Raw genomic sequence first — 14,968 nt, forward strand, 5'->3', positions numbered from 1 at the left:
GTGACATATATGCTTGCTTTGAAAATGGCTGTGTGATTATTTGTGTCCATGTACTCTCCTAACATAATCTAATGTTTTGCTTTCGCTGTAAAGCCTTTTTGAAATCGGACAATGTGGTTAGATTAACGAGAGTCTTGTCTTTAAAATGGTGTAAAATAGTTGATTGTTTGAGAAAACTGAATTGTGGTATTTTAGTTAGTTTTGTATTTCGCGCCGTGCGATGCCATTGGCTGTTGGCTAGGGGTTCCGCAGGCGGAACGGCGTATCTGTACTTCACTATATATATTTTTGACTACTTTTACTTCACTGCATTCTTAAAGTAAATTATGTACATTTTACTCCATACATTTTCCCTGACACCCAAAAGTACTAGTTACAATTTGAATGCTTAGCAGTACAGGACAAAAAAGTCCAATTCACACACTTATCAAGAGAACGTCCCTTGTCATCCCTACTGCCTCTGATCTGGTGGACTCACTAAACATAAATGCTTCCGTCGTAAATGATGTGTTGGAGTTAGCCCTAGCTGTCAAAAAAAGGAAGTCGTGCCATCTGGTTTGCTAAATATAAGGAATTTGATGTATAGCATTTACTCTGTACTTTTACTCAAGTATGACTTTTGAGTACTTTTTCCACCACTGTACTTAAGTACATTTCAAATCTGATACTTTTAGACTTATTCAAGTAGTATTTTACTGGGTTACTTTTACTTCAGTCATTTTATATTAAGGTATCTTTACATTTACTCAAGTATGACAATTGAGTACTTTTTCCACCTCGGAATTTTGATTAGATTTTATTTATTTTAGGTTCAAAGAAGCATACTGGTAACTGTAGCTTTTATTCCGCAGTTTGTTACATTTTTGGCACCATTGCATTTGATGTAAACAGCATGGCAATTACGCACTCCAAGAGTAATTATATGCGACATGCATCAATCCATTCTAGGCCTATCATCATCCTAGCCTATATATAGCTAGGATCTTTCTACCTCATATCAACATCATTATTATATTGCTGACATTACAACTCGAATCGATTGATCAATTGGATACAGCCTACTGTTACCTGATAGATGTGCCATATTCGTGTCATAAGCCCCCCCCCCCTCCCTAAAATAACATTTAGAAAAATGTAATGCGTCAGTCACTTGCAAAGTATATACTGCTGCGGTCATTTTCAGTGGCAATAGGCTCCCTCAACAAAATGAAGGAGCTGATCGTGGACTTCAGGAAACAGCAGAGAGCATGCCCCTATCCACATCGACGGGACTGCAGTGGAGAAGGTGAAAAGCTTAAAGTTCCTCGGCGTACATATCACCGACAATCTGAAATTGTCCACCCACACAGAGAGTGTGGTGAAGAAGGCGCAACAGCGCCTCTTCAACCTCAAGAGGCTGAAGAAATTCGACTTGGCCCCTAAGACCCACACAAACTTTTACAGATGCACAATTGAGAGCATCCTGTTGGACTGTATCATCGCCTGGTACGGCAACTGCACTGCCGGCAACCGCAGGGCTCTCCAGAGGGTGGTGCGGTCTACCCAACACATCACCGGGGGCACAATGCCTGCCCTCCAGGACACCTACAGCACCCGATGTCACAGGAAGGCCAAAGAGATCATCAAGGATATCAACCACCCGAGCCACGGCCTGTTCACCCAGCTATCATCCAGAAGGCGAGGTCAGTACAGGTGCATCAAAGCTGGGACCGAGAAACTGAAAAACAGTTTCTATCTCAAGGCCATCAGACTGTTAAATAGCCATCACTGCCCGGCTACCACCCAGTTACTCAACCCTGCACCTTAGAGGCCGCTGCCCTATAGACATATAATCACTTGTCACTTCAATAATGTTTACATACTGCTTTACTCATTTCATATGTATATACTGTATTTTAGTCAATGCTACACCGACATTGCTCATCCTAATATTGAAATATTTATATTTTACTTTAGATTTGTGTATATTGTTAGATATTACTGCACTGTTGGAGCTAGGAACACAAGCATTTCGCTACACCCGCAATAACATCTGCTAAATACGTGTATGTGACCAATAACATTCGATTTTATGTTGTTGAAAGTGGCTAAAGAGGACACAGTAATGAGAGAAAAATCATATACCAGGCCTACTAGAAAAATAATATGCTACTGAAAATACTAGGATAACCATCGTATAGTACAAATCATTAAAGGAGCTTGGCTACGTTTCATTCTTTGCGCCCCATTTAATAAGAGACGAAATGCAAAACGGACACCAATGCTGTCATCATTCAAATCAAATTGTATGTCACATGCGCAGAATACAACAGGTGTAGACCTTACAGTGAAATGCTTACTTACAAGCCCTTAACCAACAATGCAGTTAAGAAAAAATACAAAAAAAAGGAATGAAAAAAGTAACAAATAATTATAGAGCAGCAGTAAAATAACAATAGTGAGGCTATATACAGGGGGCACCGGTTCATTGAGGTAATATTTACATGTTGGTAGAGTTAAAGTGACAATGCATAGATAATAACAGAGTACTAGCAGCGTAAAAGAGGGGGGCAGTGCAAATAATCTGGGTAGCCATTTGATTAGACGTTCAGGAGTCATGGCTTGGGGGTAGAAGCTGTTTAGAATCCTCTTGGACCTAGACTTGGCGCTGACTACAGTTCTCTTTCTATCTAATTAAAGAGAGCCCTATTTTAGGAAACTTTCTGGAATGGACATAGAGAGAATTAGCAAACCATACATTCACACCCACCCACCTAAAATGATCCATCAATGAAAGCCGCCTGCAGCGATTCTCACTCAGACTCAAGCAAATCACATTAAAACCTTGCCTTAGCTTCAACTCCTTTCTGTAGGTAATCAAAAATGAGTCTACATTATAGGAAAATGTTAAAATCAATGTAGCCCATCATATAAATTAACAAGGAAAGTTAAGGGGAAGATAGACAGCAGTGATATTAGCCTGGTCTCAGTCTAGACATAACATAGTAAATGTAAATCCAAGATGTTACGTTTGGTATGGTTACATACAAAAGAAGGTTACTTAAGGCAAAAAACAAAAGGAGTGTGCATGGGTGGGAGTATAACACAAATGTCTAGCAACCCAAAGGTTGCATGTTCAAATCTCATCACGGACAACTTTAGCATTTTAGCAACTGTTCGACTACTTACTACTTTTTAGCTACTTTGCATGTTAGCTAACCCTTCCCCTAATCCTTTTAGTTAACCCTTCCCCTAACCTCTAGCTAATGTTAGTTAGTGGCCTTGCACAAGCCTTGGCTAGAGCAAGCCAGAATGCCCATAGCCTCCTGCCCTATCTCCTGATTCTATAGCGTGAGGCAGCTAGATCTACATGTACACCCCCTGGACAGGATGCTAGTCTATCCCCTTAATACTGAGTGGCAAGCAGAGAAGCCTCAGGTCCCATTTTTTACAGTCTGGTATAAGCCGGGGGATCGATCTCACAACCTTCCAATCTCAGGGCAGACTAACCACAAGGCCACTTGAGCTAGCTAACGTAAAGCGTTACATATTGTACGTTTCGCAAATTATCATACGAATTGTAATTTGTAACATATATGAAGTGGGTAGAAATCCACAAATGAATACATACCATATGAAACGTAACATATAATACTAAATGGAGTGTCCCGCATTTCTGTACAGAATAATACGAAATGCTCTGAGAACAGGTTGGTGATAGGCTTAGGTCAATGAACAAGCACACCTGATTCAGCTTGTCAACTAACCGACAAGCCCTCAATGAGTTCAATGAGGTGTGTTTGTTAAGGGCTACAACAAAACGGTGTACTGTTGGGGGTACTCGACGACCAGGGTTGGGAAACACTGGCCTGGACTATATGAATTGGAAATTGACAACCATTAAATACAAACAATACATTTTAGTGAAGCAATGGGTGGTTCTGTTGACACTAGGCCTACATTTTAATTTGAGTGCTTTATCCAAAATTGGTGCAACCACTTATTGATAAAGAGTAGCCTAAACTCTGGCGGATATTTCACTGTAATTCATGCATCTCCGCTGGCAACTCGCCCATCTCTTCCCCTTCTCTCTAGCTCGTAAACTAGTAGCCTTGGCTATACACCGAGTGCACAAAACGCGTTCCTAATATTGAGTTGGACCCCCTTTTGCCCTCAGAACAGCCTCAATTCGTTGAGGGATGGACTACAAGATGTCGAAAGCGTTCCACAGGGATGCTGGCTCACGTTGACTCCAATGCTTCCCACAGTTGTATCAAGCTGGCTGGATGTCCTTTGGGTGGTGGACCAGTCATGCTCTGCAATAATATAATCAGAGTTTGATTTCTAAACCAGATGAGTTCTCAAACAGCAGCTGCCCAATTCCATGGTGGGCATACATAATGTTGGAAGCATTAGAATATAATATATGGAGAATGATAAAGAGCCTGTAGGATTATATAAAAAGTAGTTGGGAAATGAATGTTTGAGTTTCAAATACTAATTGTTCAGTGAATGTGTGTATATTTAGATGGTTTAAATGATTAACTTTCCTACTAACCTAAAAGTTAACGGTGCCAATCCATTATTCTATTAACTATGAGTGCGAGACATGTTTTCCATAATGTTTGTTTCATGCACATATATGCGGAAAAAATAAGTGCTTCCCCATTTATTAAGGACGGAAACAAATCGCAAAGGCGTCTCAGGCAGTATTTAAAGTATCTAAATTGTATTTGTCACATGCGCAGAATACAACAGGTGTAGGTAGACCTTACAGTGAAATGCTTACTTACAAGCCCTTAACCAACAATGCAGTTAAGAAAAATATATTTAAAATGTTTTTTTTTTTTTTTTTTTTTTTTAAGTAACAAATAATTAAAGAGCAGCAGTAAAATAACAATAGCGAGGCTATATACGGGGAGTACCAGTACAGAGTCAATGTGCGGGGGCACCAGTTAGTCGAGGTAATATGTACACGTAGGTAGAGTTATTAAAGTGAATACGCATAGATAATGACAGAGCAGCAGAAGTGTAAAGGGGGGGGGGGGGGGGCAATGCAAATAGTCTGGGTAGCCATTTGATTAGATCTTCAGGAGTCTTATGGCTTGGGGATAGAAGCTGTTTAGAAGCCTCTTGGACCTAAACATGGCGCTCCGGTATCCCTTGCCATGCAGTAGCAGAGAGAACAGGGCCATCCTCTGACACCACTTGGTATAGAGGTCCTGGATAGCAGGAAGCTTGGCCCCAGCGATGTCCTGAGCCGTACGCACTACCCTCTGTAGTGCCTTGCAGTCGGAAGCCGAGTAGTTGCCATACCAGGCAGTGATGCAACCCGTCAGAATGCTCTCGATGGTGCAGTGTTAACTTTTTGAGGATCTGAGGACCCATGCCAAATCTTTTCAGTCTCCTGAGGGGGATTCTTCACAACCTTCTTGAGATGCTTGGACCATGTTAGTTTGTTGGTGATGAGGACACCGAGGAACTTGAAGCTCTCAACCTGCTCCACTGCAGCCCCGTCAATGAGAATGGGGTCGTGCTCGGTCCTCCTTTTCCTGTATTCCACAATCATCTCATTTGTCTTGATCACATTGAGGGAGAGGTTGTTGTCCTGGCACCACACGGCCAGGTCTCTGACCTCCTCCCAAAAGGCCGTCTCGTCATTGTCGGTGATCAGGCCTAGCACTGTTGTGTCATCGGCAAACTTAATGATGGTGTTGGAGTCGTGGAGTGCAATGGAGGGCACAACCTTACAGTCCAGAAATGAGAGCTTTACTATCTATGCCAAAAGCCTGGGTCTCTTGGAGAATGTAGAACTGTCATCAACACATGCTTCTCTCTAGTAGCATTTGTGTGCCCAGGCCACATACGCGTATTGAAAAGATCCCACCATGGTGACCGATGCAGAGGGACGTTTACCTTTTTCACATTTGAGTCATTTAGCAGACGCTCTTATCCAGTGCGACTTACAGGAGGCTCAAGGGCACAGAGATTTTTCACCTAGTCGGCTCGGGTTACTGGCCCAACAATCTTAACCGCTAGGCTACCTATAGATTTTTGTAGTCTCAAATTATTACTTGGAATAAACAGAAAGCTAAAATGCTCCATGTACCGAAATGACAAGCTAGCGAGAAAGCTATCTGATCCTGCTAGCTAGCAACAGATCTACTTGTTAAAACGAGCAAGATAGCTACATTACTATGGTTTCTGTGTTCAGAGTTGGGAGTCCTTTTACAGCTTGCATAGAAACGTGATACAATCAATAACTTCATAGTTTGATTACAAATAACTAAAAATACTTTACTTGAGAGCAGTTTGTCAGACAGAGATTCCTCTCTACTACCTTAGATACAAATAACGTGATTGGCAGACGTGATAAGCAGAGATAGTACACAAATTGTGATTGGTTTACAGTTTAGTACTCAGCGGCGTTTGCCTGTCCAGCTAGCGAACATACAGTACCAGTCAAAAGTTTGGACACACCTACTCATTCAATGGTTTTTATTTTTACTATGTTCTACATTGTAGAATAATAGTGAAGACATTAAAACTATGAAATAACACATGGAATCATGTAGTAACCAAAAAAAAGTGTTAAACCTCAAATTGTATATATTTGAGATTTTTCAAAGTATCCACCCTTTGCCTTGATGACAGCTTTGCACACTCTTTGCATTCTCTCAACCAACTTCACCTGGAATGCTTTTCCAACAGTCTTGAAGGAGTTTCCACATATGCTGAGCACTCGTTGGCCGCTTTTCCTTCACTCTGCGATCCAACTCATCCCAAACCATCTCAAATTGGGCTGAGGTCAGGTGATTGTGGAGGCCAGGTCATCTGATGTAGCACTCCATCGCTCTCCTTCTTGGTCAAATAGTCCTTACACAGCCTGGAGGTGTATTGGGTCAATGTCCTGTTGAATAACAAATGATAGTCCCACTAAGCGCAAACCAGATGGGATGGCGTATCGCTGCAGAATGCTGTGGCAGCCATGCTGGTTAAGTGTGCCTTGAATTCTAAATACTCTGCGTCTCAAAGTCACGCTGGCTGGAACCGAAAATCTAAAATTTGGACTCATTATACCAAAGGACAGATGTCCACCGGTCTAATGTCCATTGCTCGTGTTTCTTGGCCCAAGCAGTCTCTTCTTCTTATTGAGGTATTTTAGTAGTTCTTTGCAGCAATTCGACCATGAAGGCTTGATTCACGCAGTCTCCTTTCAACAGTTGATGTTGAGATATGTCTGTTACTTGAACTATGTGAAGCATTTATTTGGCCTACAATTTCTGAGGCTGGTAAATCTAATGAACTTATCTTCTGCAGCAGAGGTAACTGAGGCTTCCTTTCCTGTGGCGGTCCTCATGAGAGCCAGTTTCATCATAGCGCTTGATGGTTTTTGCGACTGTACTTGAAGAAACTTTCAAAGTTCCTGAAATGTTCCACATTGACTAACCTTCATGTCTTAAAGTAATGGACTGTCATTTCTCTTCCCTTATTTGAGCTGTTCTTGCCATAATATGGACTTGGTCTTTTAACAAATAGGGCTATATCACCCCTACCTTGTCACAACATAACTGATTGGCTCAAACTCATCGAGAAGGAAAGAAATTCCACAAACTAATTAACAAGGCACACCTGTTATTTGAAATGGTTTCCAGGTTACTTCCTAATGAAGCTGGTTGAGAGAATGCCAAGTGTGTGCAAAGCTGTCATGAAGGCAAATGGTGGCTACTTTGAAGAATCTGAAATATATTTTGATTTGATGAACACTTTTTTGGTTACTACATGATTGCATGTGTTATTTTATAGTTTTGATGTCGTCACTATTATTCTACAATGTAGAAATTACAAAAAAATAAAGAAAAACCCTGGAATGAGTAGGTGTGTCCAAACTTGACTGGTACTGGATATATAATGTATCTTTCCTCTCTGTGTTTCATAATTTTCCTTCAATTCGCAAGAGGCTGAATGCATCACACAGGAGAAAGCATCCGAGCGAGTGAAACGGCGCCCCTCTGTCTCTCTACGTGTAGGCCATTATCTGATGCTGTCTGTTCCAAACAAGTATGACATTGTTGCCGCCCGTAGCATTGAAGGCAAGGGATGCCACGGAGTATCTGGCCTCCCTTGACAAAAAACAAAAATGTGCCAATCAGCGTTGAGCGAAACTGAGCAAACTCAACTGAATGGTCCTGGCGCACCAAAAAAAAAGTTAAGGGAGGCCAGCTTGGATTTGGCGTCACTCCCAACTAATCCTATTGAGAGCATACATCATTGACAGAAAAACTTGAATTGTTGCATCTCATTGTGTTGTTGTTGTCCTCCAGTGGCTAGCTCGCCAGCTAGCTAAAGTTGGCCCTTTCCTAAATTAGCCATGGATGGAGATAGGGACTTGTGGTTTTACTTAATTCTCTGTAGTGGCCAGTGATTATAACAGCGATTCTGATTCAATCATTAATTCATACATTGTTGTGCCCCTGGCCTGAGAGGATGGAAGTTCAATATGAAGCTAGATGTAGAACGCTAATGTTAACTAGCTAACGTTGCCCAAGAATGGAAGTTAGGCTAGCGAGCAAGCATTTTAGCCAGGAAGCCTAGGACAACAAAAAAACGTACGCGTGTACTGTATGACAGAGTGATCAACATGAAAGAGAGGATGGCATTGCCGTTTCTCTACAAGTAGGGTGAGTCAACATGTTTTTCTACTTGCACACACACAGCAATCAGAGCCATGGACAGCCACATAATATTTAGCTTACATTAATTGGACTAAAAGGTTGATATGTTTCAGTTGTCACTAGATTAGATAAAGCAGAGGTGATTTGATGATGTGTAAATGGTGCTGGAATAGTGGAGGCAGCTCCTGTTTTCTTTGTGACTTGCGGTAACTCTCTGTGGTTCTAAATCAATAGTTGTTTAGTGGTCCGAAAAAGTAGGAAACATTAACTTACATGACCATTTATTCTGCCACTGTGGCATCTTATTGTCTCAGCCTTTTGGCCTACAGCTGAAGTTTACATACACTTAGGTTGGAGTCATTAAAACTCATTTTTCCAACCACTCCACAAATATCTTAACAAACTATACTTTTTGCAAGTCAGTTAGGACTTCTTTGTGCATGACTGGTACATTTTCCAACAATTGTTTACAGACGGATTATTCCACTTATAATTCACTGTATCACAATTCCAGTGGGTCAGAAGTTTACATACACTAAGATGACTGTGCCTTTAAACAGCTTTGAAAAATTCCTGAAAATGATGTAATGGCGTTAGAAGCTTCTGATCTCCAATTGACTCAAATGATGTCAGTTAGGCTGTGTACCTGTGGATGTATTTCAAGGCCTACCTTCAAACTCAGTGCCTCTCTGCTTGACATCACGGGAAAATCAAAAGAAATCAGCCAAGACCTCAGAAAAGAAATTATAGACCTCCACAAATCTGGTTCATCTTTGGGAGCAATTTCCAAACGCCTGAAGGTACCACATTCATCTGTACAAACAATAGTACGCGATTATAAACGCCATAGGACCACGCAGCCGTCATAACTCTCAGGAAGGAGACGCGTTCTGTCTCCAAGAGATGAACGTACTTTAGTGTAAAAAGTGCAAATCAATCCCAGAACAACAGCAAAGGACCTTGTGAAGATGCTGGAGGAAACAGGTACAAAAGTATCTATATCCACAGTAAAATGAGTCCTATATCGACATAACCTGAAAGGCCGCTGAGCAAGGAAGAAGCCACTGCTCCAAAACCGCCATAAAAAAGTCAGAGTATGGTTTGCAACTGCACACGGGGACAAAGATTGTACTTTTTGGAGAATTGTCCTCTGGTCTGATGAAAGAAAAATAGAACTGTTTGGCTAAAATGACAATTGTTAAGGGGGAGGCTTGCAAGCCGAAGAACACCATCCCAACCATGAAGCACGGGGATGGCAGCATCATGTTGTGGGGGTGCTTTGCTGCAGGAGGGACTGGTGCAGTTCACAAAATAGATGGCATCATCAGGATGGAAAATGATGTTAATATATTGAAGCAACATCTCAAGACATCAGTCAGGAAGTTAAAGCTTGGTTGCAAATGGGTCTTCCAAATGGACAATGACCCCAAGCATACTTCCAAAGTTGTGGAAAAATGGCTTAAGGACAACAAAGTCATGGTATTGGAGTGGCCATCATAAAGCCCTGACCTTAATCCTATAGAAAATTGTGGGCAGAACTGAAAAAGCATGTGCGAGCAAGGAGGCCTACAAACCTGACTCAGTTACACCAGCTCTGTCAGGAGGAATGGGCCAAAATTCACCCAACTTAGTGGCAAGCTTGTGGAAGGCTACCCAAAACGTTTGACCCAAGTTAAACAATTTTAAGGCAATGCTACCAAATACTAATTGAGTGTATGTAAACTTCAGACCCACTGGGAATTTGATGAAAGAAATCCTTCTCTCTACTTTTATTCTGACATTTCACATTCTTAAACAAAGTGGTGATCCTAACTGACCTAACACAGGGAATTTTTACTAGGATTAAATGTCAGGAATTGTGAAAAACTGAGTTTAAATGTATTTGGCTAAGGTGTATGTATTTGGCTAAGGTGTATGTAAACTTTGACTTCAACTGTATATATCACGGTCGCAAGGCATATGAATGAACATCTTGGCTTCCCCAGTGATTTTACCCACGCTCTGCTACTGACAATAATGTGGCCAATTGCCAAGTACAGTGGTAAGAAAAAGTATGTGAACCCTTTGGAAATACCTGGATTTCTGTATAAATTGGTCATAAAATTTGATCTGATCTTCATCTAGGTCACAACAAACACAGTCTGCTTAAACTAACACACAATTATACATTTATGTCTTTACTGAACACACCATGTAAACATTCACAGTGCAAGGTGGGAAAAGTATGTGAACCCTTGGATTTAATAACTGGTTGACCCTCCTTTGGCAGCAATAACCTCAACCAAATGCTTTCTGTAGTTGCAGATCAGACCTGCATAACGGTCAAGAGGAATTCTTGACCATTCCTCTTTACAAAACTGTTCCAGTTCAGCAATATTCTTGGGATGTCTGGTGTGAACTGCGCGAGGTCATGCCACAGCATCTCAATCGGGTTGAGGTCAGGACTGGGCCACTCCAGAAGGCGTATTTTCTTCTGTTGAAACCATTCTGTTGTTGATTTAGTTCTGCCTTTTGGGTCGTTGTCCTGTTGCATCACCCAACTTCTGTTGAGCTTCAATTGGTGGATAGATAGCCTAACATTCTCCTGCAAAACGTCTTGATAAACTTGGGAAATAATTTCTCTGTCGATGATAGCAAGCTGTCCAGGCCCTGAGGCAGCCCCAAACCATGATGCTCCCTACACCATACTTTACAGTTGGGATGAGGTTTTGATGTTGGTGTGCTGTGCCTTTTTTCTCCACACATAGTGTTGTGTGTTCCTTCCAAACAACTCAACTGCAGTTTCTTCTGTCCACAGAATATTTTGCCAGTAACGCACTTTTGCAAACTTCAGTCATACAGCAATGTTTTCTTTTAACAGCAGTGGCTTCTTCTGGGGCGTCCTCCCATTAACACCATACTTGTTTAGTGTTTTAGGTATGTAGACTCGTCAACAGAGATGTTAGCATGTTCCAGAGATTTCTATAAGTCTTTAGCTGACACTCTAGGATTCTTCTTAACCTCATTAAGCATTCTGGCAGTGCTCTTGCAGTCACCTTTGCAGGACAGCCACCCCTAGGGAGAGTAGCAACAGTGCTGAACTTATTCCATTTATAGACAATTTGTCCTACCGTGGACTGATGAACATCAAGGCTTTTAGAAATACTATTGAAAACCTTTCCAGCTTTATGCAAGTCAACAATTCTTAATCTTAGGTCTTCTGAGATCTCTTTTGTTCGAAGCATGGTTCACATCAGGCAATGCTTCATGTGAATAGCAAACTCAAATTTTGTGAGTGTTCTTTATAGGGCAAGGAAGCTCTAACCAACATCTCCAATCTTGTCTCATTGATTAGACTCCAGGTTAGCTGACTGACTTCAATGGAGAAGTCATTAGCCTAGGGGTTCACATACTTTTTCCAACCTACACTATGAATGTTTAAATTATGTTTTCAATATAGACAAGAAAAATACAATATTTTTAATTAGTTTAAGCACACTATATTTGTCTATCGTTGTGACTTAGATGAAGATCAGATCAAATTTGATGACCAATTTATGCAGAAATCCAGGTAAATCCAAAGGGTTCACATACTTTTTCTTGTCACTGTATGCTCCCCGCAGGCCCAGTTATTCAGGAAAGCTTGCTCTGCCTTTCCGTTCCGACCAGCTAATCTTTGCGCATCTCGAACCCATAACTCTTCAACAGCATATAGCCTAAATATTTGTCATTTAACTTTTAAAATGTATTTCCTTTTATGTGTGGCATAAACACAACCAGTCAAAGTTGTAATCTGATTAGGCTAGTTCAAAAGTCTCCTGTAGGCTACCTGCGCACGTTCGTCCAAAATATACTGAACAAAAATATAAAAACGCAACATCTAAAGTGTTTGTCCCATGTTTCATGAGCTGAAATACAAGATCCCAGGGCCTGGCTCCCTAGTGGGTGGTCCTATGCCCTCCCAGTCCCACCCATGGCTGCACCACTGCCCAGGCATGTGAAATACATAGATTAGGGCCTAATTTATTTATTTCAATAGACTGATTTCCTTACATGAACTGTAACTCTGTAAAATCCTTGAAATTGTTACATGTTGCATTTTATATTTTTGTTCAGTATATAATTCCAGCAGCCAAACTGTGCAGATTCTAGTGTTGAAAATGCAAACCATGTTGAAGCGCCCAAAGTCTGTATGTTTTGCCTATTGGTTATTGTGCAGAAACCTGTTGGTGGAAAATTCGTTGCATACATTTTATATATTGCATCAAAATGTTGAAAATCAGATCTCCACCTAGCTGGTCATTGTCTGCAGCCGGCTCTGATTGTATTGTAGGTTTAACTACAGTTATTGTTATTTGTGGTCATAAAATGTTGAACTGTCCCATAGGTGAATTGGTGAGAGGTATCAGTAGTTTAATTAGTTGAAATGTAATTACTTTTCGCATAACAATGCAAGAACACTTTACAATGCAAGAAGATACCAGTAGCTTCCAGCCTTGTAGGCTAACTTTCCTTGCTATACTAGCTGACAGCTAAAATTAACATAAATTCACTAGCCTAGTACTTTGTGATAATTTGCAAACCATAATGTAAAATATGCTGATTTCAAAGATGATTGCCACCAAAACTTTATTAATTCACTTAAAAATCAGTCTCTTTCTCACATCTCTCTAAGATGTTCTACTGCCTCAGCGAACTGACTAGGGATCCCATGGTCAGATTTGGGTACAAGGGATCTCAGAATTGACTTTTCGTAGCAGGTTAGGAGAATTTACGCAGCAGGTTAGGAGAATTAACGTAGCAGGTTAGGAGAATTTGGTATTCATTTATTTAACTAGGCAAGTCAGTTAAGAACAAATTCTTATTTACAATGACGGCCTACCCCGGCCAAACCCCAACGACGCTGGGCCCAATTGTGCGCCGCCCTATGGAACTCCCAATCACGGCCGTTTGTGATACAGCCTGGAATCGAACCAGGCTGTGTCTAGCACTGAGATGCAGTGCCTTAGACCGCTGCGCCACTTGGTATCAGGTTAGTAGAAATAACATAGCACGTTAGGATAATTAGGTTATGGTTAGGAAAATGGTTAGTTTTAGTTAAAACTAATTTTTAAAAAACATCCCAAGATTACTGGTTAAAGACAGTGCGCAATTTTTTAAAATAAGCTACTTCTATACAAATAAGCCCCAAATTTCAGAGAAACAGATTTTCATGAGACTACAGATGACATCAGCCAAAACAAGCTCAATAACTCAATGCATGCACACATTCCTACCGAATACACATTCACCTGTATTGATTTACCCAGAGCTTTACCATTCAAATAAATTACCATTATGTTGTTATGTCGTTAAATTGGTAAAAGGCAAATTGATTAAATGAATACATAGCCGTCTCTGAAAAATATTGACGTAACATTTTTCTAATGTAATGATGCCCAACGATTGCAAAGAGCAGTAGCTGAGTTTATATGTCTGGATCAAGTGTCATTCTGTGCCGTTGGCTAATATGCCTTTTTTTGCTGTGGTATCGTTTTAGTATCGAGTATTGTGATACTCAGTTGGTAGAGCATGGTGTTTGCAACGCCGGCATGGTGTGTGCAACGCCAGGGTTGTGGGTTCGATTCCCACGGGGGGCCAGTACAAAAAAGAAATAAAAATGCATGAAATGAAAAGAAAATGAAATGTATGTATTCACAACTGTAAGTCGCTCTGGATAAGAGCGTCTGCTAAATGACTAAAATGTAATGTAAATGTAAAGAAATGCTCTCCTAACAGGTTAAACGCAGTAGGATGACAGGTCGACAGATGGGCTCTCTTTCCGTAACTCAATAAACTCTGGGGGCAATCTCAGCAGCCCGCACAGTGAATGGGCTACTGTTGAGAATGATTAGACACTGTTATGGATAGCACGTCATGTCAATTTGGATGCCCGTAGGAATAGGCCACATGGTTTCGCTTTGCATTAATGTGGCATAATGCAATGCTCCTAAAAGAGGAACAATGATCCTAAAAGAGGAACTCGTGGCACAAAAGGGACATGACTGGCTATATGAGGCGATAAGGCCAGAGTTGTTTTATCCCCCCAAAAAATCTGCTCTGGTCTCAAAAATAATGATATTTTCCTCATCCTCAAGACATTTTCATAAGGCAATAAGGACCTTGGAAAAGTATCCCATGAAAACAAGCTCTATATCAATACCATATATACAACATTATTCAAGTAAAACATGTTGATATTAAAATGATGTACAGGCAGAAACTAAAACATTTTATAAGTAGGCTTGTGATAAGGAAATCATTTTGTTGGCGTTTCCTTAGTGGGCCTCTGCTTA

At 40.8% G+C, this 14,968-nt stretch overlaps 1 protein-coding gene across 1 annotated transcript in view; it reads right to left on the minus strand.

The window, feature by feature from the left end:
- The window catches only part of c13h5orf15 (chromosome 13 C5orf15 homolog), a 29,378-nt gene that overhangs the window by 13,417 nt on the left and 993 nt on the right, over nucleotides 1–14,968 (minus strand). The gene's annotated exons all lie outside the window — the stretch shown is intronic.

This window comes from Salmo salar, chromosome 13, assembly GCF_965601325.2.
Source record: "Salmo salar chromosome 13, fSalSal1, whole genome shotgun sequence".
NCBI lineage: Eukaryota > Metazoa > Chordata > Actinopteri > Salmoniformes > Salmonidae > Salmo > Salmo salar.